This window comes from Rutidosis leptorrhynchoides, chromosome 3 (genome assembly GCF_046630445.1).
Source record: "Rutidosis leptorrhynchoides isolate AG116_Rl617_1_P2 chromosome 3, CSIRO_AGI_Rlap_v1, whole genome shotgun sequence".
In the NCBI taxonomy this organism is placed as follows: domain Eukaryota; kingdom Viridiplantae; phylum Streptophyta; class Magnoliopsida; order Asterales; family Asteraceae; genus Rutidosis; species Rutidosis leptorrhynchoides.
In genome coordinates, this window is record NC_092335.1 from 45,827,147 (window position 1) to 45,834,832 (window position 7,686).

A 7,686-nucleotide genomic window follows, 5' to 3' on the forward strand; every position below is an offset into this window, starting at 1 on the left:
TGTCACTGGTTTCTTCCCACTTTCTCTTGACTTGTTTCGTGTTGGTATCTTAGGCTGCATGTTCTTTAATCCTTCCTTCAATATGATTTATGAGTTTGTAAGCCATTCGACTTGCCTTTTGTATAGAGGCGGGTTCGTGCGGACTCACATCTTCTTGAATTCTTTCTGGTAACCCTTTTACAAATGCGTCAATCTTCTCTTCTTCATCTTCGAACGCTCTAGGACACAATAGGCACAACTCTGTGAATTATCATTTGTACATGGTGATGTCGAAACATTGCGTTCGTAATCCTCTAAGCTCTACCTTGATCTTATTGACCTCGTTTCTGGAACGATATTGCTCGTTCATCAAGTGCTTAAATGCTAACCACGGTAGTGCGTAAGCAGCATCTTGTCCCACCTGCTCGAGATACGTGTTCCACCATGTTAACGCAGTACCTGTGAAGGTATGCTTAGCGTACTTTACTTTGTCTTCTTCAGTGCATTTACTTATGGCAAACACCAATTTAACCTTCTCGGTTCACCGCTTCAATCCGATTGGTCCTTCGGTTCCATTGAATTCTAGAGGTTTACAGGCAGTGAATTCTTTGTAGGAGCATCCTACACGATTCCTTGTGGAATTAATTCCACTGCTAGATCCGGAGTTATTGTTGTTATTTTGCATTGCGGCCTGCACTGCGGCTATGTTCGCAGTAAGAAAAGAACGGAAGTCTTCCTCGCTCATGTTTAAGTTCTGACGAGTCGTCGGTGCCATTTCCTTCAAAAATAGCCAAAAGAATTGAGTTAATCATATAGAATATTAAGAGTAGTCAATAGTATTTCGTAGCATAATATGAACTTATTTATAAAAGCTTTTTCTTCATATTAGCGTTTTATAAGTTTTAATTCGGGTAGTACCTACCCGTTAAGTTCATACTTAGTAGCTAACATACAATTCAACTACTACAATTCTATATGAAAAACTTATTACAATAAATTTCACGTTCAAACTTTTATACAATAAATTACAAACGTACAATACCGCTATTATACATATAGCATGAAATATAGCACACAATAACTTTGATACAAGGCAATTGCGAAGACAATTCTAGTTTAACGCAAGTCGTTCCGCGAAGGCAATAAAGATACGTAATTCATAGGTCCAGAAGCAAGTCATGCATTCGGATTTTACTAATACTATTTTCCATCCTTGGTCTTGTGAAAAATAACTGTTATGGCCGTTGGCTAGGCAGCATGTTGTAACGTCATCAAAAGGACGAGGGTTACGTAATGCCCAACACCCCCGTAACAATCTAAAAACCTTATTTCTCACTTCAACTACTAAATCCGTCACTTGTGGGAATGTTTTATTTAAAAGTTGCAACCCGATGTTCTTTTTCTCAATTTGGTGAGAAGCGAACATCACTAACCCGTAAACATAACATGCTTCTTTATGTTGCATATTTGAAGCCCTTTCTAAAGAACAAAGTCCTATGTTGGGATATGTGGAGTCAATATAGGCTCTCAACCCGTAGCGGAAAGTTGCAGTAGGGTTTCCAGCACTTAATGCCTTAAAGAAAACACGGCGTAACTTAGGTTCTCCCCAATGTGATATACACCATCTATGAAAGGAAAGCCTTTTATAAACCAAGGCATGCCTGGAACGTCTTTCAAATGTCCTACAAACTAATTTCGCCATAAATAATTGTGCCAATGAATTTTGACCGACTTTAGACAAGATTTCATCAATCATATCTCCTGGTAAGTCTTCTAAAATATTTGATTGTCTATCCTTAACGTCCATTGTGTGTTTTTATACTGTATAATAGACGAGGATTAGATTCATAAAAGATAATTAACACACAATACAAGCAATTTTTACATATAACATAAGAGTACAAGCACACTTCAATACATATATTACACATCATGGTTACTACTCTTTATTTCGACTCACTTGTTTCTTCTTCTTCAGACTCATTTCGTTTTGCTAATTTTCTAGGGATAGATGGTGCTCCTCTAATACGAGCCGTCCTTTTCACAAATGGTCTAGAAAAACCTGGTGGCTTAGATGTTCCCGGGATATAGTGAAAGTTTAAGAAATACGGGTGTTTACGATATATCCCATCGGGATATTTCCTGTTAACATAGAGTTCATCTGTTTTGGACTCGAGTTTTACTATTTTGATAGCTTTTCCTTTATTATTTTCTTTTGTCTTATTAAATTGAATCGGGGTAATTTCTATAACATTATCGGAATCCTCGTCGGGATCCGATTCATCGAAAAATTGGTAATTTTCCCAATATTTTTCTTCCTCGGCGGAAACACCATTGACCATTTTTAACTTTGGTCCATTGGTTGAGGATTTTCTTTTATTTAACCATTTTTCTGTAGTTATTAATATTTCTTCCTCCGGAACCTCTTCTTCTTCCGGTTCCTCCTCTTCGGGTTCCTTTTCTTCCGGTTCCTCTTCGGGAATTTGTGAATCTTCCCAAAATACATTCGGCTCTTCATTATTATTAGGTGAGTCGATGGGATTTGTCCTAGAGGTAGACATCTATCACACAATATCAAACACGTTAAGAGATTAATATATTACATAATATTTACATGTAAAAAAAAATATAGTTTTCAACAAAAGTGTTAAGCAATTGTTTTTCAAGTAAACACGGTCGAAGTCCAGACTCACTAATGCATCCTCACAAACTCGGTTAGACACACTAATGCAAATTTCTGGTTCTCTAAGACCAACGCTCTGATACCAACTGAAATGTCCCGTTCATATCGATTATAAACGTTTCATATTAATTGATTTCGTTGCGAGGTTTGACCTCTATATGAGACGTTTTTCAAAGACTGCATTCGTTTTATTTAAAACAAACCATAACCTTTATTTTATCAATAAAGGTTCAAAAACCATAACGTAGATTATCAAATAATGATAATCTAAAAGATAACACTTTACACACGATTATTACATATTGGTTTACAACAATATTACACATCAATTTAAATCTCCGAATACAGTTTTTAAATAATATATTACAAGCATGCTGACTCCAATTCTTGTCCTTAAATTAGCATGCAACAGCGGAAGCTCTTAATAATCACCTGAGAATAAACATGCTTAAATGTTGGTGAGTTATAGGTTTAACCTATATATTTATCAAATCGTAATAATAGACCACAAGATTTCCATTTCCATTTTTCAATAACATGCGAACTGCATAAAAACCATTCATATGTTGAACACCTGGTAACCGACATTAACAAAATACATATAGAATATCCCCAAAACAAAAATCCATCTGTATTAATAACTCGAAGTACTAAAGCATACCATTTTTCAGTATGGGGGGAGTTAGTGCTCGTAGATCTACCTTTAGGATTCGCGTCAATTAGGGTGTCTGTTCCCTAATTCTTAGGTTACCAAGCTAAAAGGGTGATATTCGGTATTCATAATCCAACATAGAATGTAATTTCAAGTACTTGTGTCTATTTTGTAAAACATTTACAAAACAGCATGTATTCTCATCCCAAAATATTAGATAGTAAAAATGGGACTATAACTCACTTTCACAGATTATCACTTCGTCGGAAAAATAACACTTGGCCACTGGTCGATTCACGAACCTATAACAAATATGTATGTTTATATATATATATATATATATATATATATATATATATATATATATATATATATATATATATATATATATATATATATATATATATCAAAGTATGATCGAAATATAATTATACCATATTTTATTATGTTTTAACGATTTAAGTTTGTTAATTTAATAGTCCAACTTTTGTAGTCCACAAATAATTGTCCACAGTTAGTAGTACAAAAATAAATCAATATATATTATCTCGAATCAATCCACGACCTAGTGCATACAAGTCTCGAACTCGATCACAACTCAAAGTATATATATTATTTTGGAATCAACCTCAACCCTGTATAGCTAACTCAATCATTACCGCATATAGAGTGTGTATGGTTGTTCCAAATAATATATATATATATATGACGTCAATATGATATCTCAAAATATTGCATACGTGTCTATGGTCTATCAAGGTTACATAATATGTTAGAGTACAATATAAGTTAGTTAAGTTATGGTTATTATGGATTTGTTACAAATTTCACGTAGCTACAAAAAGAAAAATTATCCAATTTTGTTTTACCCATAACTTCTTCGTTTTAAATCCGTTTTGAGTGATTCAAGTTGCTATGGTTTCATAATGAACTGAAATTTATGAAACTAAACATAAAAAGTATAAGTTTATAGTCAGAAATACAGGTTACAAGTCAATTTTGTAAGAGGTAGTCATTTCAGTCGAAAGAACGACGTCTTGATGACCATTTTGAAAAACATACTTCCACTTTGAGTTTAACCATGATTTTTGGATATAGTTTCATGTTCATAAGAAAAATCATTTTCTCAGAAGAACAACTTTTAAATCAAAGTTTATCATAGTTTTTAATTATCTAACCCAAAACAGCCCCCGGTTTCACTACGATGGCGTATGTTCAATTTTATGGTGTTCTTCGTGTTTCCAGGTTTTAAATCATTAAGTTAGCATATCATAAAGATATAGAACATGTGTTTAGTTGATTTTAAAAGTTAAGTTAGAAGGATTAACTTTGTTTGTGAACAAGTTTAGAATTAACTAAACTATGTTCTAGTGATTACATGTTATAATCTTCGAATAAGATAGTTTCTATAACTTATAATAATACATATACATATGCCACGTGTCTACTAATACATATTTCCCACCCCTTATTCTTCTAATGCCTCACAACTTGACATCTGTCCACAAATCATTGGCCGAACTTTTTAACAATTAAAAAAAAAATGTGTTCGAACGTCACTTGCTTCTTCCCCATTCATTCATTCCTTCCATACTCTCCATCCCTAAAAATCAATTAGGGTTTTCATGTAATAACAGTAAATCGTCCATCCAAATAACAAACATCTGCCACCAAATTACAACTGTCCCTGTTGTAAATGCACTTCCAAATTAAAATTAAGGGTATCCACCCAGGGTTTCATATGTCACGATTCACAAATCAGTTCCAAATCAAAATTACGACAATGAATTCGCCCTCAATTGATTACCCAGTCGTTATGCCAACTGTCGCTAGCGCAAATTCCATAACCAGAAATTACGGCAATGGATTCACCTTCAATTGACTAATCCGACGTTATACCGACAGTCACCACCGCCATCGATTACTCTGTCGTTATACTCGGTCAATACCATTTCCTATCGCGAGAATGTCGATGATGAAGATTTAGGCAGTTGTGAGAAGCAAGTTCTAAGCAGAAATCCGGCGGTGGCGATGAAGATCTCGTCGTGGAAGTCAAGTAGAAAGAATGCTCCAGGTCTTGGATTATTAATTGAAAAGCATTGAGTAAATTAAAGTATAGATTTCACTGTAAGTTTTTTCACTTTTTTGTTGTTTTATTTATTATTATTTTTTTTGCTAATTTTTTTTTTTTTTACTTTATGTGAATTTAGAAGGAACAATGATATTACTTCGTTTTATCTTTTCAATTCTAATCTTATGTCTAATTGTTGTTTATGCAATAATAATTTCATGTTTGTTTGTTTGTTTTTTCTTCTTTAATTGTGTAAACATTTGAACTGTATTTAGTTTCGATGGTTTTGTAATTGTAGGCTGTTTTAGTTCATGTTTTTAACTATTATAATTGATAATTGATGATACTTGAATTTGCAGAGTTCGTTATCTTCCTGGGTATGAATGGTTAATGCCTCAATTGCTTTGTTGTGGAAGTCATTTTCGAAGTGTCGCTGGAATCAAGCTTGTGAATTGGTACATATTTCTAATGAGTTAGTTCATCGTGTTAGTGTTAGTTTGGATGGGAAGTTTTCGGAGGACATTCTATATATCATGGGAAGTTTTTTTTTTTCTTGGAGGACATTCTCTAGGTAAGCTTCTGTTATATTATGGCATCATTTATAACATGCTTTTGAAATATGTACCTTACTTAAAAAGATTAGGTGTTTAAGGATTTGAATACTAATTAGACCAGAAATATATTAATGACTAATTGACTGCATCTTCTATTTTCTTTATAAAAGATTATTTGGTAAATTTCGAAATTTGCTTAATTTATTGACCGTCTTCAATTCAAGATCTCGATTGCATCAGTTTTTATTGATTGCATCAGGTTTTATTGATTTACAAAATCAAGATTGCTGAATTTAGACGTCCCATTGGAACCGAAGGTGCATAATAACCCTATGCTATTTTCAATATCTCGATTGCATTTATGTTTGGTACTATCGAGTGTAAATATCAAGAACTTATCAATCTTAATTATGAGGGTAAAATTTTTGTTTAACTATCTACTGAACGAGAGTTTGCTAAAGGTATCCACTTCTATTTTTATTTTGTTAAACTTCATTATTTGTGGTTGTGGGTGTTCGCGTTATACACACATCCTTAACTAACAATGATGGTAAGTATGTATGGGTCAACATGGGCGGGTTGGGTAAGGCTGCAAACGGGTAAGTTATTGTATGGGTAATATGTTGTAGATGTAAATAATAAAATATCATAGTTGTTGCTCTATTGCTATTACTGCCAACCCAAAACCTCCTTTTTTGATTTTGAACTACTGCAGTTAATTTGGGATTTGAATTCGGATGTCGAAGAGCGTAAGGTATTTTGACAAAGACAATGATTTTAATCCTGTAAGTTTTTATAGATTGTTTTTATTTTATCAAGCACTGTATTGTATTTGGATTGACTATATTTGGGGATGTTACTGAATCATTAAATTTATACTACATGTATATAACGTTTACTGAATCATGATACATGTGGTATCATCTTCACTAATATAACGTTTATTTTTAGTGGTAATTTGGCCGAAATTCAAAGAAGATAATGCAGACTTCTTCACTGCACAAAAGGAAACTTACCATGAGTGGTAACATTTTTAAATTATAAAAGGGACATATGTAACACCCCGGTTCTAAACAAGAAACGGGTAGTCACTTTTATTAATAATATTAAAGTCTCGATGGCATTTTGAACAAATGACTAATCGCGAAAAGAGTATCATTAAACATCGTGAAAGAGTTCATGGCGTGGTGAAAGCTCACTTGGCTTAACCCGGGTATGTATTTTATTATACTACATAAGAAGGCTTATAAATGGGGTGTGCCATTTGAGCGGGTCATGTATGAATATTAACGTATTACTATACCAAGTTTTAAGTCGCCGTGCAACGCACGGGCTATTAAAGCTAGTTATATATATGAATCGAATGATGTTATGAACATCATTACTACCTCAAATATAGTAGGTAAACCTACTGGAAGGGACAAGAAATGATCTAGCTTCAAAGGATCTTGGATGGCTTGAAAGTTCTTGAAGTAGAATCATGACACAAAAACATGTTCAAGTAAGATTTTCTACTCGAATTAAGATAGTTATAGTTATAGAAATTGAATCAAAGTTTGAATATGAGTATTACCTTGAATTATAATGATAACCTACTGTAAGTAACAAAGGTTTTTTAATCTTAAATGATTACTTGGAATGGATTAGAAAGCTTGGAAGTATACTTGCAAACTTGAAAGTATTCTTGATTTTATGAAATAAGAACTTATAGAATTTATGAAGAACACTTAGAACTTGAAGATATAAC

The 7,686-nt window shown here is 33.2% G+C and overlaps 1 long non-coding RNA gene across 1 annotated transcript; it reads left to right on the plus strand.

Moving 5' to 3' along the window:
• The first annotated feature begins 4,971 nt into the window (after nucleotides 1-4,971).
• On the plus strand, nucleotides 4,972-7,192 carry LOC139896048 (uncharacterized). Its single transcript, XR_011776117.1, has 4 exons — nucleotides 4,972-5,441; nucleotides 5,745-5,956; nucleotides 6,199-6,256; nucleotides 6,655-7,192. It is a non-coding gene; the product is annotated as an uncharacterized lncRNA (long non-coding RNA).
• Nucleotides 7,193-7,686: the final 494 nt, after the last annotated feature.